Raw genomic sequence first — 26,244 nt, 5'->3', positions numbered from 1 at the left:
TGATAGTTCTGTTTCCTGAGGTTCCTTGGTCATGGTCGATTATATGCACGTATATTTTGTAGTTTGGAGTAGGGTCTTATCTTCGCTTCTCAGTTTTGGGGTTCCTGATTCGGGGATCATACAGGTAGGGTAAATTCCAGCCCCAAACTGACGTGAAGGCTGGGCTGTAGTCCCAAATTCTCAGTGAAGACTTCTTTCTCCATGTTTAAATCATGCCAAGACAGTGAAATTTTCTTATCTTCCTGTGCCCCTAGGGTTTTTTTCCCAGTGAATTATTTCTAAAGTGATTCATACTTTTGAGGGTTCCAGCGTAATGTGGGGATATCAGTACCACCTTCTCACTTTGAGTGGGCTCAAGCCACAGTCTCCTTCCCGTGTGAATGTCAAGGCCAACAACCTGCCCAAGGCCAGCTCCGTCTCAGCTTACTTGCTCACCATACTAACTGCCATTTCCCTCTTGCTTCTGGCACCGGGGGCCTGTCCTGACTGTCTCATGAGCTCATTTCAGTGGGTGTTTATTGCATTTTGACCAATGTTTAGAGATGGGCTATCGTGGGAGGATGACTGAAATTATTTCATCTGCCATATTGCCAGAAAGGGAACTCACTTCCATTTCAGTTTAATGTCTTCCATTGCAAATGCATTATTTCTTAGAGTACTGTGGCACCTGAGATTTCGGAATAATTTCTCTTCTGAATAATCTTTTTTTAATTTTTATTTTAAATTGAACTATAGTTGAACTCATGCATAATCTTTTATGGGTGAGGTAGCATTGGTATTGTCTCCAGTGAGGCAAACACAGGTCAATGAGGCTATCCCTTCTAACCACCTGGGAACTTTACAAAATACAGATGCTTGGCTCCGCCCACAAGATTCTGATTTAATTGGTTGGGAGACCACCTACCTGGGCAGTGGTCTTTTTTAAAACTTCCCAAGTGGTTCTAACGTGCAACCAAGGCTAAACACAATTATTTAAAACGTACTAAGGAAAACAAGAAAGCCATAATGATCCCTGGGCTCTACCCCAGAATGTCTGATTTATTTTGCCTGGGGAGGGGCCCCAGGCATCATATTTTTCTGACATTTCCCTCATGACTGCAGGCTTGAGCACCATTGATTTTCCTGGGCACATGCAGTCAGAGGGAGGCGTTCAAATAATGTTGGAGCTGGAAGCATGAGAAGTAATCTAGCCGAGCATATGCGTATGCTAACTGTCCATCTGACTCCCAAGGACCTTTTAATTATAAAGAGTCCTAGAGATTATTGGGGACCTGGGTGGCTCAGTCAGTTAAGTGTCCAACTCTTGATTTTGGCTCAGGTCATGATCTCAGGGTCATAAGATCGAGCCCCGCATTGGGCTCTGTGCTGGGCATGTAGCCTGCTTAAGATTCTCTCTCTCCCCCTCGCTCTGTCCCTAACCCCCACACACACACATGCATACACATGCATGTGTGCTCTTTCTCTCCCTCTCTTTCTCTCTCTCTCTCTTTCTCTCAAAAAAAGAAGAAAAAAAAAAGGTTCCTGGAGATTACAAGGCCAGTGAGTTTTTCATTCCCCCGAGGACTTGATAGGCAACTAAGTTTGGAAACCATTTAGCTAACCCATTTTGTTTTACAAAGGAGGAAACCATCCCCAAGAGAAGTGTTTTCTTTGCAAAGTCACAGAGCAGATTCAGAGGATAGCTGACTCCTACCTTCCAGTCTAATGTCCATTTCATCCATTTCCAAACATAAACCCCACTACTGCTTTTAGACGATCTTGGCCATTTTAAAGAGGGAGATTTTGAATTTGGGTGCAGTGATTCAGGAATGGGGGGGTTTCTGTTTTGCTTTGTGTGTGGATGGCACAGCGGAGGGAAAGTAAAACAGCCTGCCACCTGGCATCTAGGGTTATCCTAGTAACTTGGTGACCTTGAGCCAATAAGGACCATGCATCTCAACTGCCCCATCCGTAAACAGGGGGTCGAGGTGGTTTTAAAATAGGACCACAATGTTTTTCATACTCCTCTAAGAAGTGGAGCCTGGTTCCCCTCCCCCAAGTGTCTGCCATACTTAGTGACTGGTTTCTAATGAACAGCATGTGAGGGAAATGATGGTAGGTGAATTCCAAGGTAGGTCACACAAGGCATCATGGCTCCCACCTTGCTCTCTCTCTTGGATCACTTGCTCTGGGGGAAGCCGGCTGCCATATCGTGAAGACCATCAAGTAGCCCAATGGAGAGGCCCATGTGGAGAAGAACTGAGGTTTGCTGTCAGCAATGCCATCTTGCCAGGATTGTGAGTTAGACACATAAAAGGCAGATCTGCCAGCCCCAGTCAAGCCTTCAGATGACTGCTCCCCTGGCCTAGGCCTTGACTGCAACTTCCTGAGAGACCTTGAGCCAGAACCTCCCAACTAAGCCATTCCCGCTTCCTGACCCTCAGATACCATGTGAGATAGTAAAGACTTGTTGTCTGAAGCTACTAAATTGGGATAATTTGTTACCCGGAATAGAGAACGAATACAGAGATACTTCAAAACACACTAAAATAGAGCTGCTTACTTTATAGGCTCGCACCAGGATTCGTATGCTAACATTTATAGAGCGTTTTAGTTAGACTCTGGCCAAATGAACTGCATATTAGATATAAAGTAGCGATTGCGTATTATTAATGTTATCAGATTGCAACACATTTCATGTTCAATTACCTAAAATGCTCTTTCTGGAGCATTGCTTTGCTCATCATCTTATCCCCACTGCACACTTATAAAAGGTCACTGTCAAGATATAAAAGTATATATATGATTTAAATGTCTTGACTCAGTTGCTAACAACCATGAGCATGTTTTCAAATTGGAAAAGCAAGATTAATTTAAACTTGCTCTTTTTCACACGATGTACTTTGTTTACTTTTCAGGATTGCATTTCACTGCCAAGCCAAGTGCCTCTCTGATTAAAGAGTATGTTCACTTCATCTCTCATAGTCTCTCACAAGCCTCCCCTTAAGAACAGACAGGGCAGACTTTGCACCAAAAAAGCAAACCATATTTTTACCAGAAACTATTTAGTGAAATGAGTTTTTATTCATGAAAATCTCACCCAAGTATAAATTTCACATCTAAAAGTAATGGGCCCTTTGTATTTCCCTTCAATAAATAAATAGTTTCTTTCCTCAAGATTTACAACTTCTGAGCATGCTCTTAAATTCAAAGCTGGTTTGTTTTCTTCCAAGAAATAGAAAATATGCATGTGCACACAGACCTTTCGTTGGTTGGTCCTTCTTCTAGATCTGTGTAAAGTGGGAAAGCCAAGATGGTATCTTTCTAACCGTTGTAACTGGAGGTATAAAATATCTGGGAAGAAAATGAACAAAGGCAGAGGGTGTGAGGCTGAAAGCGAAACTGTATTTTTCAAACACTCTTTACTTATCTAACATATAAATATCTTTATGTGTAATTTACTTCCAACATTGTCTGGTATACTTAGAGACATAAGAGTCTATTTAAATGACGGAGAAAATTTGCTTTGCTTTGTTATTTCTTTCCCAGACCAGGGAGGGAAACGCAAAAAAAAAAAAAAAAAAAAAAAAAAAAAGCTCCCTAATGGAGGGAGGGGTTGGGGAAACATAGTTAGCCAAAATTTTTCCTTTTTCCCTTTCCATGTTCCCATAGGACACAGCTAGAAATCTAGTGTGGTGGTTGAAGACTTTTGCTCCTTTTTGTCCCCTCTGCCTTCCGCTTTCCTCGTTCCCAACTCAAAATGATCACACCCAACCAGGGCAAATGCTGCTTACAAGTTTAGCTGAGTGGGAAAAAGTCAGACTCCTAATAAATGTCAACATCGTTTATGGAGTGACCGCAGCGAGGATCCTTCTAGGTGCGGTGGCGGACAGGGCCTTGGACATCTTCATTCCTCAGGAGTTATGAGGTGGACAGTAGCTTGGGGTTGGGTGCGAGGCTGGCTCCAGCCCCTCTGGGGGGCAGCTCCCTGCAGGGGGCACCCTGTGCCATGCTGGTGAGCCCCCTCCCTGACCATGGCTCCCTTAGGTGAGTGTGGGCGTGGCAGGCACAGGAGAGAAGCCTCTGGAATTAAACAGAAAGTGACCATTTTCACGGACAATCTCCCAGAGCTGCTCTCCCATGCAGCTGAAAGCTGTTTAACTGCCGTTTGTCGTTCAGTCATCATTATCCTTATATGTGTAGATAAATATTTTATTAAGCGTCTCCGCTGCTTGGCAGGTAGGGAGCCCTTTGCCTGCTAGACCTGGTGGGTGTCCAGCGCTGCCCGGGAGGGTGGGAGAACGGCGGGCTCCTTGAACGCTCAGTGGTGTTAATAGAGCGGTGGTCCTTTGCACCTGGAAACCATTTTCTCCTCTGGCCTCTAGAGCTTAATCTTCCATTTCTTCTTTTTTTTTTTTTAATCAGTTACCAATTTGGTCTTGATGAAAGGTGCCGGGGCCTGCAGGAGAAAATGGCTATGCCTTTCAACTCCACCTGGAAACGGTTGACTCGGTGCCGCGGTCACCTTCCCTTACACCTCTGCACTCATTTGGGCACTTGCCCCATCCCCACCGTGCTCTGCCTTGCCGAGCAGAAACTTCGGTGTCACAGCTGGAAACAAGCAGGGGCCCCTCCACCCAGGCCCCCTCACACACAGCGCAGTTCTGTCTGGGACCTCCAAACATTCCCCTAGGCTTTCACCGTCTAGCCTCAGACCCCATCAGCTTGCCAGGTCGCCCACAGCCAGCCCCTAGCTCAACCCACAAAACCACCCGTTAGTTTGGACCAATGTTGGGTCCACTTCTTCAAAATCCTTAGCTTTTTACCATTTACCCAGTATTACAGATGGCCAAAACAGCAGTAGGAAGCCTGGCTGTGATGTCATCCCGTCATCTCTCTGGGTCTTTGGGAGGCCAACCAGACAGGATCTCTTCCCGTGTGAGGAATTCCAACTTTGGAGGACCGTGGGTATGACGCCCTCTTCTGGTGGATGCGGGGAACGCCTACTTGCGCCCATGCGTTTCAGTTCCCTCTGCTGGTGGAGGAAAGAGAAGCTGCCTCTTGCCTCTTGGGCCCCAGATTCCAGAGCTGGGAGGGGGTGGGGGCTGCCATCAAATTGTAAGACCCAAGCCCCACAGATCCTGAGGTTTCCTGAAGCTGAAACCAAGGCCCACCACGATAGCCCGCACTGCAGTTTCTACAGTTACCAGTTCGAAGTGGCTGAAAAACAAGGGAAGGGAAGGGTAGGGTAAGGAAGGGAGAAAGCACTGTAACCCCCGCAGGGGGTTCAAATAGGCGGAAATCAAATCTACGTAGCTACACGTGGTATGGACACACAGAGAGGGAAGAAAGGAATCAGAGAAAAGATCAGGAGGGAGGACAATAGAGGACAGACTTCACAGCAAATCGCTGAGTAAGACGCTCGTGCTAAAAATAATACCGCTTGGAGAGGGCATAAGAAACCAAAGTGTGGCTGTGCCCATGGGTGGCGGGAACAAGAGGCTGTGCATAAAAACACCCAGAATTAGAACAAGATGAAGAAAGGACCGTCACCCAAGAGGAGAAGGAATGAACATAAGAATAAATTGAAGTGAACCAGAAAATTAATTTTGTCACCATCCTCTTGCTTCCGTGGTTCCGATGATGCTGGAGCCCCTCCCCCCAACAGTGGATGGCCACGCCTCTGGGTTCTGAGCAGACCCCAGGACCCCATCACCCACTCAGCAGATGCCACACAAGAAAGGAGGGCGAGCCCTGGCTTTGTATCTTCTAGTCTGGATCACAGATAATCATGAACATTCCAAAAATCAATTGCCCAAGTGGCTGATGGGGAGGTCTGGCTTGACAGAAAGCATTCATGAGGAAGACCCGGGGGGTTAGCTGATCGCAAGCTTGATGTGAACCTACAGTGCAAGGAGGCTGTTGAGAACCCTAATGCAATCTTAGGCTCTATTAATAGAACGGCGGAGTGTGGAAGGAGGGAGGCCGTAATCCCAGCGCGTGCTGGCAGGTCAGGCCACATGCAGTTTTATGCTCAGTCCTGTGGGCTATATTTTAAGAGAGGCACTGGCAAATTCGAGCCTGTTCAGAAGAGCATGAAAAGGACTGGATGCCAGTATTTAGACAGCATCGAGATTAGCTTGACAGTCCTTTTACAATTGGCAAAATTGGAATGCGTATTGCATTGAAGACAGAGAATCTCAGTAGCTGGGACTGAGAATTGTGCTTTCGGGATTTACTTAGCCTCCCTGAGCCTGTTGGGGTGCCCTTTCTATATAATGGGGCTACTACTCTTGCCCCGACCTACCTGCAAGCATAGTTTGAAGGACCGTCTGCTCAGTTGGGCTTGTATACTGAGCATATCCCTGCTGTCCGCTCGATGCCAGGCACGAGGGCACCGAGAGGAGCTTGGAGTCTAGTCTGTGTTAGGGACACAGGCCCATAAGCAGGCATCTTGCATATAACATGACAGATGATAATAGATACACGCATTGATTTGAAATGAGATGTAATTAATGTCTTATCGGGAAAGAATGACAAGAGAGAAAAACAGTCTTCAGGGCATATGCACTTGCAAGTACAAAGGAAAAAAATCGTTGGAGGTCAGAGAGGAGAGTCCATGAGTGAGGAAAGATTAGAACCAGGAAATTTCAGAGTCAGGAACGACTGTTGAAAGGTCTCCACACTGTCAGGTGCCACCAAGAAATCCAGGAGGAAGAGGAGAAAAGCTGAAATATTTCCAGAACATTCCCTGGATGTGGAGGTTAGGAGTTCATCCTTAATCATCAAGAAACACCTTTTGGGAAAATGCTGGAGGCAGAGACGGATTTCATTTAGGACGTTTGCGGAAGGATGCATTTACTGGACACCTACTGCACACCTAGCATGATGCTAAGCACTATGGAAGTTGGAAAAGCATAAGACTTTGTTGGAGCCCACGTCAGTAGTGACTGGTGAGTGAAGACTAACGCCTACATCCATTAGAGAAGACTAGAAGATGATTACATAAACCGTTCAGCTGGGTGAGGCAGACAGTGGTTTAAATGGCCAGTTGGTTGACCCATGATGTTCCTTACGCTTATGAAACCCAGAAGAAGAAAAGATGGTGGCCGCGCATTCCAAATACGGTGAGCCTGATTCTAGTCTTCCACCTCCCCGTGTCCCTTGGGAAGTTTCCTTTCCTAGAAGTGTTCGGAAACACAATTCTTGTCTTAACGTCCCTCATGTTTGCTTCCATTTTGTTATTTACCAGTGAAATTAATATTACTCTCTACCCTGCTCACATTCTAGATCCAACGTGCGTTTTTCATCAGCGGGTTTGTGTTTGGTAGATTAGTTATTCATGTATAATGCACGACGACAAGAGCTGTCATACAGAGCAATGATTGTGGAGAATACAGGCGTACAAGCTCTGGGGTTGGCTTCTTTTTTTCTTTTCTTTTTTTGGGGGGGTTGGTGGTGGTGGTGGGTGGGGAGGCAGGTTAGGAAGGCTTTTGGATTACTTACAGATGTTGAAATTCTCTTCTTACCAAACTGGTGACCAGAGCAAAATTGGGGGAATTAAAGTAAATGGGGTTGGCTGCGCATCCCCCAGTCTCCTTGATCTGCCTCATGGGTCCCTCGTGGACTCCTGGATCTGTTCTCCACAATCGCTCACATCATTCCACTTCTCTGGACTTGAGTTTCCCTATCTGTATCATGTCCAATGTATCTTTTTCTGTGTTGGCTTTTTTCATAGGTTAAATTTTTGTAAAGGGAATCCACCTTATAGATGAATTCTTCCTCTAACTCACCCTCTGGGACTTCCCTCGGAGTAGCCAGAGAGGTCTCTTTAGGACGCAAATCCAGTCCCTCCAGTGGCTTCGCACTGCGCTCAACCCCTTTGGTGTAGCCTTAAAGGCCCTACGTGATCTGATTCAGGCCTGCTTTTCCAATCTATATCATGCCATCATCCCCTACCATTTCTCAAACAAAACGAATAACTTCCGCTCCTGAGGCCCTTTGCATATGCTGTTCAGCCTGCTTGGAATGTTCTTGCTCCAGTCACTGAATGGACATCTCCCTATTACTTTCCAAATCTTAGTTCAAATACCACCTCCTTGCAAATGCCTTTTCTGCTCAACCTCTCTCAAGTCACCTCCCCACCCATTGCTTTCTAGTTCATTGCCGTATTTATTTCCTGCTGGGAGCCCAGCTGAGGGCCTCAATTAGCCTCTATTTCCGTCTTTCCATGAGGCAGCATGGGCTTCCTAACAGCATGGAAGCTGGATCTCAAAAGAGAGGAAGAAGAAACACCCAAATCCAAAATGTTCTCCAGCATCCCCAAATCCTTTTCCAGCACACTATCCTAGTTTCTGTTCTTTGCCCTTCTCACTCTCTGAAATTATTGTGCTAATTTCCGATTCCTTGCTAATTGCCGGCTCCCTCCCCCCATCCATGAGGATGTACAATCCATGAGGGTAGAAACCTTGTCTGTCTCATTCACTGCACTTGCCCAGCACGAAAGAAGTACCCAGTTAACATTTGTTGAATAAGTGACTTTTAAATGTTCAGAAATAAAGGGAAAAAAGCAATTAAGATGCACATGAAATGTAATGTAAAACATACAAACATACACACGTTCACAACAAATCAGGCTGCAGAGAACTTTTCAGGATGAGAACTGCGGCCTGAGGGGCGGAGAGCCCACCACACAGTGAGCCAGGCATGAATCGGATCGGATTTGCAGCCCACCCACCTCCTGCTCTTCAGAACTCATCACGGAGTTGGCCTGGGAAGGCGGTGACTCAGGCACAGGGACCCAGGACATATAGGACCCTGCAGGGGACCAGGATCAGGACCTGGAGAGCTGGACCTCAAGGGGAAGTAGGCTGTGCCCAGACGTCACAGGTCCCCAACAGGATGGTGTCAGGAGCAGTTCCCTGAGGTCCTGTGCCTGGTGTGGGAGGGCTTTGGGGGCTTTGCTTGAACCCAGGCATGCAGAGGAAGATGATCTTGGTTTAATACAATTCACATCAGCAGCTACTCTGCAAAAAACATTGTGCTGCAGTGGGTGACGGAGAGGGGAGAGGCAGGGACGGTGCACAAGCAGAGTGGCTCTTCGACAAGATCGAGGGGGTAAGTGGCAAGGGAAGGAGACCAGCAGCCCCGCAGTTACAGACAAGGGAGAAGCAGAAAGGCTTCCAGGAGGGGCCAGCGCTGGACGTGGGGAGCCAGGAGGGCTTCCCAGAGGCAGGGAAGCCAGGACATGGTTGGGAATGCCCAGGAACTCCATTATTAGGCTGGAGGAGGGCAGGATCTGAGGAAGTGCAAGAAGAGCAACTTATTACCAAAAATTTCGGTGAAGTCCCTCAGAACCGATCCCAGAAGCCAGGAGCTGGAGTCTTGGACTGAGAGCAGAGAAAAGTGAAGAGCAGTTTCAGAGCTTTCCGGAGAAGAGGAGGAAAGGGGGGGATCCGGGCAGGCAGAAGTACAAGCCATCCACCCTGCAGTGATGGAAGAGGAGTCCAGAAACACATCTGGGGCATGTCGCAATTGAACGAAGTATAAGTGACCGTGGAAAGGTGTGTGTATGAGGGGATTTGGGGGTAGAGAGTAATTATAAAAGCAGTAGAAGGATGGGGCTGAACAAACTGATTCTGAAATCAATGTGGAGCAGCCCACGCTCATAGCAGCACTATTCACAGCAGCCCGAGGGAGGAAACACCCCCATGTCCATCACAGATGCGTGGAGACGCAGAACCTACAATGGAATATTATGCGTCTATGAAAAGGAATGAGAAGTGACCCAGGCTACAGTGTGAACGAACCTTGAGGACATTATGCAACGTGGAATAAGCCGGACACAGAAGGAGAAATACGGTATGAATCCAGTGATAGGAGGTACTTAGAATAGTCAGATTCATGGGACAGAAAGTAGAATGGGGGGGGGCGCCTGGGTGGCTCAGTCGTTAAGCGTCTGCCTTTGGCTCAGGGCGTGATCCCGGCATTCTGGGATCGAGTCCCACATCGGGCTCCTCCGCTGGGAGCCTGCTTCTTCCTCTCCCACTCCCCCTGCTTGTGTTCCCTCTCTCGCTGGCTGTCTCTCTGTCACATAAACAAATAAAGTCTTTAAAAAAAAAAAAAAAGTAGAGTGGGGCTTGCCAGGGTCTGAGGGGAGGGGAGAACAGGAGTTATTGTTAAATGGGTACAGAGTTTCGGTGTGGGATGATTAAAAAGTGCTGGAAGTGGATTAAAAATAGTTCTGGAAATAGTGATGATGATTGCACAATAACGTGAGTATACGTAACGTCAGTGAGTTGTACACTTAAAACTGGTGAAATGGTACACTTTATGTCGTGTCTATTTTACCACAATAAAAAAAAATAGATGTGGAAAATCAGGAAGTCAAGAGTATCCAGAATAGCTCTGAGAAAGGAAAGTAATAGGGAGATAAAGCCCTACGAGCTAGTAACACAAATTGTGAAACCTCAAGAATTAAAACAGTGTGGCACTGGCACGTGACTACACAGACAATGGAACAGATAGAAAGTCCAGAAACAGGCCCATATCATTCAAGACTTTCATGTGTGGGAAAGGTGGCATCTGGAAGCAGCAGGGAAACTGTGCGGGGAAGAACTGGAGCCATCAGGGAAAATGGAGCTGGCTCCTGATCTCATACTTACACCAGGAAGAACTCCAAATGGAAAAGAAATGTAAATGTGAAACACAACCCCACACCAGGACTAGAAGGAATCGGGAGAATTCTTTTTTAACCTCAGAGGGTGAGTCCATATCAGCTGTGACTTTGGGTTACAAGCTCTCTGTGCCTGTGTCATGGGCTTGTTGTGAACGCTGTGGGAGGGATACGTGTGGAGTACTTGGAGTGATGCCCAGCGCACACACAAAACTCAGCAAGTGACCACCACCACCACCATCCTTACCGGCATCACCACCATCAAAAAGGATGGAGGGTATTTACTAACTGACGTGAAATAAGTATCAAGGTCTGTTAACCAGAAATACAAGGCCAGGTAGAGCGGTATGCATATAATATGCTATCCTTGGTTATAAAAGGGGGGTAGAAAAAAAAAATATATATATATCTACATGTATGTGTAAGTGTATATTTATACACACATATACACAGTAAACATCTTTGGTCAGGCCACTGCATGACACAACTCCAGGGGGCACAATTCCATTGTATTCTATGTCAGTGGCATCCCAGGAGCTCAATATAAATGGGGTCTCTTGGAGCTGGGCACCACCGTGGCCCTGTTAACCTGACTGCATGTGGTAACATGTCTCTGGGAACAAGAACAGGATAACACTGCTCGCCTATGGGGAAGAAACATAGGTGGCTTGGAACACAGGTGTGAAGGAGACTTTTCACTATATGGTCTTTGTGTCTTTTCAATCTGGAGCTATGTACATGTGTTATGGAATAGTCCTTGTTCCAGAAAATAAAGGGACCTGTGAAAATAGATCAATGCACACATATGAAAGTAATGCATAAAAGTAATACATGTCAGGGAATTGGAGAAATACAACGAAGTATGAAGGAGAGAATTATAGTGATTTTTCTGGTTATCTCTGCGTGTCTGTCTGGAGTGCTTTGAAAGGCATCATACAGAGCAGGAGTGGGGGAGCGATAGCCCCAGGCCATCCCTGGCCCACCACCTGTTTGTTTTTTGTTTTGTTTTGTTTTGCTTTGCTTTTTTGGTGAGTTCAATGTGGGGCCTGAACTCACAACCCTGAGACCAAGACCTGAGTTGAGATCAAGAGTCAGGTGCTTAACCCACCAAGCCACCCAGGCAGCCCTCAGCCCTTGTGTTTATAAATAAAGTTTTATTGAAATGCAACCATACATTTGGTGACATATCATCTATGGCTGCTCTCCTGCTACATTTAGTTATTGAGTAACTTTGATTTTGGCAAGTTACTTGCTACTATTTCTAGTTCAATCTATAAATGCCCTGGCATGATGCCACTAAAAGGCACAATGAAGAAGTAAGATGATAGCAATGGGTTATAACAAACATATTAGTTTGGATTTAGAACTTAAGAAAACAAGAAGCAGGGGCGCCTGGGTGGCACTGTGGTTAAGCGTCTGCCTTCGGCTCAGGGCGTGATCCCGGCGTTATGGGATCGAGCCCCACATCAGGCTCCTCTGCTATGAGCCTGCTTCTTCCTCTCCCACTCCCCTTGCTTGTGTTCCCTCTCTCGCTGGCTGTCTCTATCTCTGTCAAATAAATAAATAAAATCTTAAAAAAAAAAAAGAAAACAAGAAGCAGAGGTGTTCACCACAATGAAATTACTGTTAGGGTAAGTGGTAACATGCTGAACTTGTGTGCATATGATAAGAAACAGAGAGACGGAACCTGAATTGAAGTAAGAAAAACATACCGAGACAGATGAAAGATTATCAAAGTGGAGAAAATAAAAAAGAAGATATTCTCCCAAATAAGCTAGGTTTTATTAAGACGTATAGTAGTAAAATAATTCCCTAAGTTATGACATGGGATAAGGTGTTTAAAAACATGAGGAAAAAACACACCTCCTATCTTGAAATCTCACCAGACATTCAGTCTCTCAAGGTCCAGGGGGACATTCAAGAGTCATAGGAGACTCAGGACAATTATCTTTTGGGCAGGACAATCCTGTGCCTTGTAGGAGTCTGGCATCACTGGCCCCACATAAATGCTGCTAATGGTCCGGCTCCTCATGACAGCCAAAACAATGCCTTTGAATTTTCAAAACTCCCCTGAAGGGCAGCACCACCCCCCTTGAGAACCACAGATACATGTGAAAGCAATTTGAAAAGTTAAAAGCACTTTTCAAATACACAGTATGATTAATCTACAAAAACGCAGTGGACTTTCAATAGATACCATATATCCGCACTATTTACGTGAAGACGATGGAATTATAAACACAGGTGTTTTCTTTTTCCATAAAACCAATTTCCAGTTTTGGAAACATGGCAAGTAAATCAATATACTTACTGAAAACAACTAAACACTCTGGATTCAAAATAATTGAAGGGCATCAATGAATGAACAGAAAAGTTAAGGATCTTTTTAGCCCAGGGGTTGCACGATGTGGAGCTCAGAGTTATCAACGGAGCACAGCACTCCAAGGACATTTGCTGAACCTGGTGAACTTGAACTTTGGTATTCATGGCCTCAAAGACTTATAAAAAAGGAGCCAAAGCCCCAGGTATGCCCAAGATGGGGAGTCTAACAAGAGATCTTCCAACATAAAGATGGGATATCTCCAAAAGCTATTCCTGTAGTGAAAAATGGATTCAGAAATACCTCCAGCTTCCTCCTGGAGGCTGCAAGGGAAATCTGCCTCAAACCTTGCAGTTGAGAGGATAAGATGTGTATGAGTGTGTGTGTGCGTGTGCACACATGTGCCAGGAATCACCACAAGACATTCAAACTACAAGCTGTCCATGACAGTTTATAGCAAAAAAATCCACACTCTCTGGGTGGTCTGAACACCCCAAGTGAAGAATGTAACTGGAGTCATCCCAGGATATAGTAATGCCTCCAGCACCTGGCAGAAGAAAAAGTGAATCCTCTATAGAGGAAGCCAGATTTATCCCAGACCTCAAAGTAGTCCCACATATAAAATGTCAAGGAAAATGATCAGGTTAAAGTTAAATGACAGAGGGAGGGAAAAAAGGAGGGAGGGAGGAAAGGAAGGAAGATACTAAATATACAGTGGAATAAAGCACTAAAAACTAAGAGCGAGAAGCATCAGATAGCTGGAACAAACGTGCAAGAACCTCAGAACCTGGAACAGTAAGATGAAGACTATAAAACAACCATGTTTAAATGTTTGGTAAAAAACAAAGTCCATGCATGAAAACCTATACACGAAAAAGAAACTATAAAAAATAAGCAAAATTGAAAAGGAACAAAAAGAACCCTGTGGACCAAAAAAACCAAACCAAAACAAAAAAACAAAAAAATCTCAATGGACAGATTTATTGAAAAATCACATGTGAAGAGAATGGGTAAACTGGAAGACTGGTCTGAAAAACATTTCCCAATTGCAGCATAGGGAGACAAAGACAAAATATGAAAGAGGAAATAAAGACATGGAGGATAGATCAAGAATTGTAACAAACATCTAATTATAGTCCCAAAACGAAAGGAAAAGAGGATGGGACAGAGTCCACATTTGAATAGACAGGACTGAGTATTGTCAGGACTCATGAAATACCAATCCACAGAATCAAGGAATCCAAGGAATCCCAAGGAAAAGCTATCTAGATAGATAGGTAGATGCCTAGATAGATAGATAAGTAGATAGATGATAGATAGATAGATAGATAGATAGATAGATAGATAGATAGATGATAGATAGATAATCACATATATCACCATGACTATTTTTGAATATCCATCACTGTGAAATTGCAGAACACCAAAGACAAAGAGAATACCTTAAGAGCAGTGAGAGAGAAAAGACAGATTTTTTTTAAGTTTTATTTATTTGAGAGGGAGAGAACACGAGCATGCAAGTGGGGGGAGGGGAAGAGGGAGAGAATCTCAAGCAGACTCCCCACTGAGCCCGGAGCCCAACACGGGGTTCAAGCCCACACCCCATGAGATCATGACCTGAGCCGAAACCAAGAGTCGGACACTCAACCAACTGAGCCACCCAGGCGCCCCAAGACAGATTATTTTTAAAGAAGTGACAGACAACTTGCTACTCACTGGTATCAATAGAAATCAAAAGACAGGGTAGAGTCTCTTCAGTGTGCTGAGAGAGAATAACGGTTGTTTTCAGTTCCACATCCCTAAGGGCAGGGGAAAAGTCACTTTCAGACAAACAGAAACTGAGAGACTTTGCTACCAATAAACCTTCACACCTGGCAAGAGAAAAATTAGTCCTGATGTGTGAGGTGTGAGGAGCAAGAGGCAATAAAGCACATAAAAAGTGAAAAGCAGATAGAATATTGACTATATGAAGCAACAATGATAATAGGCACGGAATTGCGAAAGGAAAACTGATAGAATTAAGAAGCACAGCGGTCATAGCATAGACGTCAGCAAAGTGTAAATGGAAGTTGTAAGGTTTTGATATTTTTCAGAAGAATAAAATTATTGAGTAACTTTGATGTTGGTAAGTTATTTACTGCTGTTTCTAGAGAAACCACTTACAGAGTAGTAACAGTTCTTAAGCCAGTGGAAGGAAAAAAATGAAAATGGAAAAAACAACAAATCAATCTAGAGGAGGGCAGGAGAGGATAGAAAGATAATGGAACTTGTGGGAAAAACAGAAATAAAAAACAGGAAATTAAAACCATGATAGCTATAAACCTGAAAATATTAATAATTATAACAAATGTAAATGAATTAAATGCTTCCCCTAAAATACAGAGCTTGTCGGAATGGATTTTTTTTTAAACTAACCATATGCTGCTCCTAAGAAACATATTTCTTTTCCTAAGAAACATATCTTAAGCAAGAGCATACAGAGTTTGAAAGTGAAAGGATGAAAAAAGATGTACTAAGAAAAGGTGTACAGGGTTTAGCTATCTTAACATTAAGCAAAATAAACTTAAGGCAAAAAGTAGGCTACGAACGAGAAAAGTTAAGCAATTAGTTAAACAGGATATTAAATTTATACGCTCAATAATTTTCCGAGTACATTAAGTCCAAAATTGACAATTACCAAGAGAAAGAAACAAATCAGCAGTCATAATGGGACACTTTACTCACCTTTTCCATTAACTGGTGGAACAAACAGCAAAAGATCATCAATAAGGATATAGGAGATTTGAACAAGCCAATGGACAATATGTCAGCTCAGGAAATGGAGCCCAAGATGGGATTAGATGTGCCAGAGGTTTACTGAGGAGACTGCCTGCGAAGGAGGAGAGGAAGGAAGCAGTGGTAGACAGGTCTGAAAGGAGGGGGAGAAAGAAGGAAAAAGGAGGAAGTTTCAGATTCCAATGTGGTTCTACAAACGTGTTGGCCAGACGGATGGGGTGGCCCTGAGCCAAAGTTGCCCATTAGGGGAACGAACCTGCACGAACCCCTTGACTGCTCAGTTACGTGCTGGGAACAGCCCAGGGGAAGAGTGGTCTCAGCACAAGTGTGTTGGTGGATCCAGATTCATAGCAGTTAGGGCTCCGGTCAACTATGCTCCCCTCAGCAGGAGAGCTGAATCGTACATGATCGTGACCTCCCCAGACAGCTTTAGCAGGACTGGGTGGCACCACAGATGAATTCAGAATGCCACTCCCCAAAACTGCAAAAAATACCATCTTTTCAAATACAGAACATGGACAAAAATGGACTATATGCTGGGTCATAAAGTAAATCTCGATACATTTCTTAAGGACTGAAATCCTATAGACTGTATTCTCTGACAACAACACAAAGTTACTAGAATACCCCTTATATGCATAGAAACTCAGAAACATATATTCAGATAACCAAGAGATCGAAGGAGAAAACATAGGAGAAATCAGAAAATATTAAGAACTAAACTATAATGAAAAGACATAGCAAAATCTTTGAATAGAGCTAAATAACACTGACAGAAAGGTAAGGCCTAAAATAGTATGTTTAAAAAAGAAAGAGAGAAAGAAAACCACCATTAAGCTTAGCTTCCATTGCATGAAGTTAGAAACAGATCAGCAAAATAAACTCCAGAAAGGTAGGAGAGAAAATAACAAAGCTAAGAGTAGGAATTAATGAAACAGAAAATAAACACAATAGAGAAAATTAACAAAGCCAAACATTGATCCTCTGGAAGACTAATAAAAGTGACGAACCTCTGTAAGACTGGGAAATATAGAGAAAAAGCTTAAACAGTATCAGGAATGAAACAGTGATATAAATACAGAGACTACAGACATTGAAACAAAATAAGAGGACATTGTCGAAAATTTTTATGTCACTGAATTTGAAACCTTTTATGAGACAGGCACATTCTCAGGAAAGTCTGACTGACTCAAGAAATAGAAACCCTGAACAATCCTATAACCTCGAAGGAAATTGAACTTGTAAATTTAAACCTGCCTCCATAGTAAACTGCAGACTCTGATGAAATGGGTAATGAGTTCCAGACATTCAAAGAATAAATAATTATAATCTTATATGAGCTATTTCAGAGAATTTAAAAAGAGCTCCCATTCCCTCAATTAATTTTATGAATCTAGCATTAACTTGATACCCAAACCTGAAAGTATAAGAAAGGAAAAATTCAGGCAAATCTCTCTCATGAATGGAGATTCAAAAATCATAAACAAAATATTAGCAAAGCAAATCAGCAATATATGAAAAGGATAATGCACTATGAGCAAAGCAACATAATAAAGGAGAAAAATCATGCGTTCATTAGCTATATTAGTTGATAAAATTCAACACCCATTCTTTTTTTTAAAAGAACACCCAACATGGGGCTCAAACTCATGACCCTGAGATCAAGAGTCACATGTTCTTCCAACTAAGTCAGCCAGGTGCCCCTCAACGTCCATTCTTGGTTTAGAAAAAGAAAACTTGGAATGGAAGGAAGCATCCATAACATGATAAAGGCTGTGTACCTAGAGGTCCTAACTAATGTAATAAGGCAAGAAAATAAATTACTGGTATTATGAAGGAAGAAACCAGCAATATTTGCAGACAAGGTTGTGTACACAGAAAATCCAAAGGAATATACCACTATCAGAGTTAATAAGTCAACTTAATAAAATTGCTAGGTACAAAGTAAATATTGTAAAAAAACCAATTGAATTTCTATACTTCAGCTGTAAGCAAGTCGAAATGAAATTTTAAAAGATAATATTTACAATAGCATCAGAAAACATAATAAACCTAGGAATGAATCTTCTTTACGTGTGCAAGACTTCTACACAGAAACTATAAAACACTATTAATGAGTATTAAAGAAGATCTACATATGTGGAAGGTTGTATCATGTCCATGGGTTGAAAGACTCAAGTTAGTAAAGGTATCAGTTCTCGTCAAGGTTCTATAGAATCAATTTAATCCCAATCAAAATCACATCAGGATCTTTACGTTTCAATTTTAAAATTTTTGTTGCTAAACCTATGGATACACAATTGAATTTTGTATATTGAACTTGTATTCTGTGACTTTACAGAACTCGTATTAGTTCTGGTAGCTTTTTTGTAGATTGCTTAAGATTTTCTACATAGATAATCCTTTTTCAGTGAATAAAGGCAATTTTATTTCTTCCTTTCTAATCTGTATGCCTTTTTTTTTCCTCTTGCCTTATTCTCTTGACTCCATTAAAATGTTGAATACAATTGGTAAGAGTAGACACACTTGTCTTGTTCAGTCTTAGGAGGGAGGCATTCAACATCTCCCCATTAGGCATAATGTTAACTGTAGATTTTTTTGAAGACATCTTTTACCGGGTTAAGTGTTTTTTTTTTTTTATTCCAAGTTTGCTGACAGTTTATCTCATGAGTGGATGTGGGGTTTGGTGAGATATTTTTTCTATTTAGATGGGCATATGACTTTTCTCCTTTACTGCATTTATATGAATTACATCGATTTTTGAAGGTCACACTTCAGATATCACATAATCTTACATTCTCAGGATGAACCCCACTTGATCTCAGATGTATTATCCTTTTTACATGTTGCTGGATTCAATTTGCTAAGTATTTGGTAAGGATTTTTATTTCTATGTTCCTGAGGAATTTTGGTCTATGGTTTTCTTTTCTTGTAGCGTTTTTGTCTGGTTTTGCTGGCTTAGTAATGCTGGCCTCATAAAATGAGTCAGGAAGGACTCCCTCTTCTATTTTCTGAAAGAGATTGTGTCTAATCGGTATTATTTCTTCCTGTTTGTTCGAATTCATCAGTGAAGATATCTAGGACTGGTGTTTTCTTTTCTTTTTTTTTTTTTTAAAGATTTTATTTATTTATTCGACAGAGATAGAGACAGCCAGAGAGAGAGGGAACACAAGCAGGGGGAGTGGGAGAGGAAGAAGCAGGCTCATAGCGGAGGAGCCTGACGTGGGGCTCGATCCCATAAAGCCGGGATCACGCCCTGAGCCGAAGGCAGACGCTTAACCGCTGTGCCACCCAGGCACCCCAGGACTGGTATTTTCTTTATGGGAAAATTTTAAGTACACATTTCTTTCTCTCTTTCTTTCTTTTTTGAGATTTTATTTTTAAGTTATCTCTACACCCAACGTGGGACTGGAAATCACAACCCCAAGATCAAGAGTCATATGCTCTTCCGGCTGAGCCAGCCAGGTACACCATTTCAGGAATGATTTTAAGAGAAAAATTAGATACCAATCAGGTACTGCAGAAACAGAGTCTTCTTCTTCTTCTTCTTCTTCTTCTTCTTTTAAGATTTTATTTATTTATTTGACAGAGAGAGAGAGAGAGAGCACGCACAAGCAGGGGGAGCAGTAGAGGGAGAGGGAGAAGCAAGCTCCCCACCAAGCAGGACGCCCCATGCAGGGCTCGATCCCAGGACTCCGGGATCATGACCTGAGCCGAAGGCAGACACTTAACCATCTGAGCCACCCAGGCACTCCTATCTATTTCTTCTTGATTGTGCTTTGGCTACTCATGTTCTTTAAGAAATCTGTGCATTCCATTTAAATTACTTGAATTTATTGGCATAAAGTTGGCATAATATTCCTTTATTGTCCTTTAATGTCTACAAAATGATATCTTTTACTCCTGATACTCTTTTATTCCTGATGTTAATAATTTATGTCTCCTCTCTCTCTCTCTCTCTTTTTCTTCTTTAGTGTGGCTAGTTTACCAATTTTATTGATCTTTTCAAAGAACGAGCTTTTGGTTTCATTGATTTTTCTCTATTGTTTTTTATGTTGTATATCAGCAATTTCTGGTCTTATCATTATTTCCTTCCTTCTGTTTACGCTGGATTTTCTGTTTTTAACATATATAACTGTTAAAGGACAAATATCCAGGGTATAGAAATAACTGTTATGAATTTATAAGAAAACAAATCATCCTCCCCAAGCAAAAGACTTGAACTTCACAGACGGTACATAAGAGAAACATGAATGACCAAGAAACATACAACCTCTGATTAAAATCATATGAAGATCTCGTTACATACATACGTGATTGGCAAAATTTAGTCTGATAATTGCAACTGCAGAAAGTGTTTAGCAATGGGATCACTCACTACTCATCCACTGCAGGTGGGAGTGTGAATTTTTCCAAGCACTTCGGGAAAAGTTCATTATCAAGCAAAGTCAAATACGTACATGCCTTAACAACCCAATAATTCCACTCTCAGGTGTAGATCCTAGAGAAGCTTTCCCAAAAATATGTCAGAAGAAATGCAAGGAATATTCAGAGCAGCAATACTGGTAACAAATGCCCATTGACACTAGAACGAATACAGTTACAGTGAAATGCCATAGAGCATTTGAGAAGGAATGGATTACACTTCACTCATCAACATAGAAGAACCTCAAAACACAATGTTGAAGCAAAAGATGCCAAAAGGGAACGATTGCATCAGTAGATCCTGAGGTCTATACAGTTTAAAAATAAAGATTAAACTGTATTATTTGGAGATTGATACATAATTGATAACACTATAAAGTAAAACAAGAGAATAACTATCGCAAAACATTAGGATAATGGACCTCTGCGGGATAGAGGGGTTGCAGTTGGGGAAGGGCACCGATTTTCATTCTTGACCTAGCTGCTGATCATTTGGGTCTCACCTCGTTATTATTTTTAGCATGTACTTGCATGGTTTTTTATGTGTATGACACATTTCAAAATAATAAAATAAAATTAACCTAAGTTGATAAACCTAAAATAAAATTAACCTAACCTATGTATACTTTCTTTATAATCAGAGATAATGTGATGATTTCAAGGTTTCATGTGTCCTTATTCATCCATTCATTTATTCTACAGGCATTTGTTACATATTTACTATGTGCTAGGTATTAAACCAGATGCCAGAAAAATAGATATGAATTTATTATTAGGGAGTTTTAATAATAAAAATAGCAATAATTGATGTTATTATTATTACAACTGCCATTTAACTTTTTACTATTTGTATTAAGCACTTTACACAGATGACTTGATTTAGTCTTTTGACATCCTTGAGTATGGACTACTATTTCCCTGATTTTAAAAATGAGGAACTGGCACAGCAATGTTTAATAATTTGCCCAAGCTGGCAGAGCTCAGACAAGACAGAGCCAAGATTTGCTCTTAACAAATGGAAGTTTTTCTGCTCAACCTCCAGTCCCTTTCCTCCAAGTGACAACACTTTGTTTTCCTTTGAGGAGTCTCTCCCCTTCTCCTATTTTGTCCTGTGAGTCAGTTAGAGCTAACCGTCTGGTCCTGGGTTCGAGGACTGAGGAAATGACTTTATTCTATTTCAACCTCCTGGATGCAGTAGTTGGTTTAGGCGTGAGCCTAAAGAGAGAGAATTTAGAGACGGAGTCCTGAAGCCTTGATTTAAACCTCTGGATCCAGCCATGCCTGAAGCTTTCCCCGATGTCTGGTCTTTTCAGTCACATGAGCCTCAAGTTGAGTTTCTAATACTTGCAAAAAGGAGTCCTAGCTAGTACAAGGACACATAAAATAATTCAATAATTATTGTACCAGCTAAGTGATGAGGGCCAAAATGAACGTGGGTGTTTAGGATTCACTTAAACATACTCCGGGCACATGTAGGTGGGGTGTTTTTTTTACTTTTTTCCCCTGTCCCATCCTAGGTCTGAAGCAAACCTCAGAGAAGATAAATTAACACTAAGAGAGAAAGTCATGGATTACCTTGATGCTTCCACTGACCAAGCCAGTCATCCTTCACAGGGGAGATGGGGAACGAGGTGTGGGTGTACCCAGTGTCATGAAAGATTATCACAAAAGACCAGCTCTCAGGAATGACAATCACAAGAGTAATTTAGGTTCCGGGATACATTTCATCACGGGTTTACAAAGCCCTGGACAGCAAAATTAAATCTGACATCACTCTTTGGGTTGACAAACACCGTTGCAGTCTCCCGATAAAGTGAGCTCAGACACTTGAGGGCTCTCTCCCTGACGGGTGGAGTCACCTTCTTCCGTTCCAGTAATGGTACCTCAGTCACCTCCGAAAGTGACCGAGCCCCTAGAAGACCCTTGTCATGAGAGACTAATGCAGCCCTTGGAGAAAATAGAGTTACTTACAGGAGTTCAATCAAGCCGTGGGCTCAACTCCATCCTTGGGTTTAACTCCTGGCGTCTCATCTTCCTCCTCCTCCCCAACCGGGTTCGGAAAGAACTTTACCCCCCTACCTTCCATCTTAAGGGCAGACTTGAGAATCAGCACGCTAAGTCAATGAGACCCCTAACATCCTCCTAAAGGAATGAAAAATCTGACATTAAGATCATCACAAAAAGTCTGGTAGTGTTCTCTCTGAGGGCAATTCGCGCTTTCAGGCGGCCAAGGCATAAGAGCATTATCATTCAGGACAGACGCAAGCAGTACGTAAATAACCACAGTGTTTAGCACCCTGGCCCGTGGTCAGTTCACCTTCTTCCACAATTAAAAGTGACCATTACACTCAGTGTTTGTTCCACTGAGCAAGGTGAGGTCATACTTCCCTCCCAGAGATGGAGACCAAAAACATGTTTTATCTCCTTGATAAATGTGAAGCTGTAATAAAACAGAATTTAGGTCTTTGGTGAATAATTCATGTTTATCTAAAAGAAAAAATAATGACTTTCATTACATTTCATCTCTTACCGAGTTCTAGAAACTGATTTCCTGGTCTGGAGCTTCCAGAAATCCATTGCAGGTTTGCCTGATGATTCTCCCTTGAGGGCTCCTCCCATCACCTCCACCCTCCTCACTAAGTTCCTGTTGGCCCCCCAGGGTCTTGGGGATGAGAGCGTGAAAGGTCAAGGGCAGGAAAGGTCTGATCTGACAGTGGCGCCACTGGGGTGGATGCCTAGAGCTGGCAATTCTTTCATGGGGTCCTCCAGTTTCCCCTACAACTGAATCCTTCCACCCAGGTAGTACGTCTCTTAGGCTAACTGCTTAGGGACCCCCTTAGCAGGGTACCTAACAGTATTCGTTCTACCGGTTTCTGCTCCAGTCTCATTCCCTGTAGGAAGTTCAGTGGGGGTGTCCCTTTAAAACAACCCCACCCTTCCTAGAAGTATTTAGAACCCCGAGCTTTTGGCTTTCAAGGTAGCACACTGATCGCTCAAATGTACTGATTCTCTGCTCTTCTGGGCTGCTTCAGTCGTCTACGCAACTTTTTTCTCAAATTTGAGTTCAGTTTCCAGTCCCCGGGTCCTTCTCAGCACGCACGCAGCCCATACCCAGCCTTCAGCAGGTGGTCTGCTGGGAGCTTCTCTCTCTGCACTTGAGGTGAGGGGAAGCACTCCCTACTCCTTCCCAAGAGGAAAGTGAGAGTCACACCACACCCCAACCCTCTCTAAAGAAATTCCAGTGTCTGGCCTTTTCATCTTCAATCTCCTGTCACCCAACTTTTTTTTCTTTAAATTCAACTATGTTTTTAAGCATTGAAAAATTGAAAAAAAAAAAAAAAACACCTGAAACATGGAGATAGCAACATTCACCTTTTTCGCGTAAAGTTCTATGAGTTTTGATAAATGTGTATAATATATTGTAACTGTTAAATTCATTATCCCCTAAATTCCCTTCTCCCTTTGCAATCAGCTCCTTCCTTCAGCCCAGCCCCTGGCAACCGCTGATCTGTTGTCTGTCCCTAAATATTAGCCTTTTCCAGAGTGTCATATAAATGGACTCATTCGACACGTAGATCTGGAGTTTGGCTTCTTTCATTTAATACAGTGTTTTTGAGAATCATCCGTGTTGTCCTGAGGATTAGTAACTTGTTCCTTTTTTCCTGCTGAGTGGGCTCGTGCAGTACAGATACACCAGTACGTTTATCCGTTCACTAACTGGAGGGCTTTGGGTTGTTTCCAGGTGTTGGCCATTATGCATAAAGCCACTAGCAGCATTCAATTCACGTACAGGTTTTTGTGTGAACATATGTTTTCATTTCACTTGGGTAAATGCCTAGGAATGGGACTGTGGGATTGTTGGGTCATATTATAAGAAACCATCAAACTGGTTTCCACGGTAGCTGTGCCACTTTGCATTGTCACCAGCACCATGCGGATATTCCAGCTGCCCTATATCTTTGCCAGCACTTGGTATTGTCAATTTCTTAAAAAATATATACCCATTTTACGGGACGCCTGGGTGGCTCAGTCATTAAGCGTCTGCCTTCGGGTCAGGGCGTGATCCCGGAGTTCTGGGATCGAGCCCCACATCAGGCTCCTCCGCTATGAGCCTGCTTCTTCCTCTCCCACTCCCCCTGCTTGTGTTCCCTCTCTCACTGGCTGTCTCTCTGTCAAATAAATAAATAAGATCTTTAAAATATATATATGTATATACACCCATTTTAATAGGTGTGTGGTGGTGTCTCATAGTTCTAATTTGCGTTCTCAAGAACTAATGATGTTGACAATCTTTTCATGTGCTTCTTTGCTGTCCATGTATCATCTTTGATGAAGTGTCAACTCAAATCTTTGCCTGTTTTTTCACTGGCTTGTTTTCTTAGTATGGAGTTTTGACAGTTCTTTATATATTCTGGTTAGATATGTTTTGCTAATATCATCTCCAAGTCTGTGGCTTGTCTTTTTACTCTCTCTCTCTGTCTTTTTTTTAACACGTTGCAAATGACTTATCTTTAGAAAGATTGAAATCTCATCTGGTAAGGAGTAAGTAGAAGACCTGGAAAATCTTTTCCTCCACCGGCTCATTTCTTTAGATACGATGAGATGACCACTCAAATCTTCGAATTTGTACATGAGTTAAGAATTTGAGAATCAGTAACAATTTGAGGTTTTATGGGTTTTTTTCCGTGTTTTTTGATTTTATGTTTTTCAGTTTCCTTGAGCTACACTTGGCGTATGTCACCGTCTGGGCTTAAGAGGCTCAGCATCATGGGTTGACTTACCTACACTGTGAAATGATGACTGCTCCAGGTTTAGTTAGAATCCACCATCTCCTACAGGTACGATTTTTATTTATTTTTTTAAAGATTTTATTTATATATTAGGGAGAGAGAGAGAGAAAGAGAGAGAGAGAGTAAGTGGTGGGGGAGGGGCAGAGGGAGAGAGAGACTCTCAAGCAGACTCTGTGCTAAGCACAGAGCCCAACACAGAGCTCAACCTCATGACCCTGAGATCGTGACCTGAGCCGAAATCAAGAGTCGGATGCTTAACTGCCTGAGCCACCCAGGCGCCCCTGTACAATTTTTAAAAAGGAAAAAAAGAAAAAAAATTTTTTTTCCTTGTGATGAGAATTCTTGGGATTTACTCTCTTTCCAACCTTCCTATATATCATAGGAGTGCTCACTACAGTCATCACAGGACATTACACCGTAGTACTTCGAAGATTCTCTTAACCGTGTCTTCCAAAGAGCAGAAGTGTTCAATTTCGATGAAGTTGAAAACATCAACTTTTTCTTTTTTAAGGATCATGCTTTTAGTTTTGTAACTACAGAATCTCTGCCTAACCCAAGATCACGATGATTTCGTCCTCCATTTTCCTCTAGAAGTTTTACAGTATTGAATTTTACATTGAAAGCAAGTCTATTACCCATTTGGGGTTAATTTTTATATATGGCACAGGGTTTACTTCTGCATATAAATGTCTAATAGATTGGGCACCATTTATTGTTGAACCATATTTTCTCCATTGGCTTGCCTGTGCCTTTGCTGGATATCAATTGACCATACATGTATGGGTCTATTTCTGGATTCTCTATTTGGTTTCACTGATCTGTGTATATCGTTTTGACAAACCACACTGCCTTGGTTACCCTAGTTTTATAGTAAGCCTTGAAATCCAATACTGTGAATCCTCCAATTTTGTTCTTTTTAAAAATTCTTTTGACTGTCCTAGATTTTTTTGTCTTTTCAAATAAATTTTAGAATCAGTTTGTCAATTTCTTTTTTATTATTATTTTTAAGTAATCTCTACACCCCACATGGGGCTTGGACTCACAACAGCAAGATCAAGAGTCACATGGTCTACCAACCCAGCCAGCCAGGTACCCCCAACTTGTCAATTTCTTAAAAAAAAAAAATCCTGGATTTTGGTTGAGATTACACTGAATCAATACATCAGTATGGGAAGAATTGCCATCTCAACAATACTGAGTGTTCTAATCCATGAACCATCCATTTATGTAGGTCTTCTTTTTTATTTTATGAGTGTTTTGTAGTTTTCAGCATATAGATC

At 42.4% G+C, this 26,244-nt stretch overlaps 1 long non-coding RNA gene across 2 annotated transcripts in view; it reads left to right on the top strand.

The window, feature by feature from the left end:
- Positions 1–25,934, top strand: part of LOC103667366 — a 33,698-nt gene extending 7,764 nt beyond the window's left edge. For both annotated transcript variants that reach the window (XR_569756.2, XR_569755.2), the window contains exons 3-4: positions 24,886–25,012; positions 25,347–25,934. This is a non-coding gene — a long non-coding RNA (uncharacterized LOC103667366). The remainder of the gene's footprint in view (positions 1–24,885; positions 25,013–25,346) is intronic.
- Positions 25,935–26,244: the final 310 nt, after the last annotated feature.

Source organism: Ursus maritimus, unplaced genomic scaffold (assembly GCF_017311325.1).
Source record: "Ursus maritimus isolate PB19 unplaced genomic scaffold, ASM1731132v1 scaffold_24, whole genome shotgun sequence".
NCBI lineage: Eukaryota > Metazoa > Chordata > Mammalia > Carnivora > Ursidae > Ursus > Ursus maritimus.
This window is presented reverse-complemented; position numbering and strand designations above follow the sequence as displayed.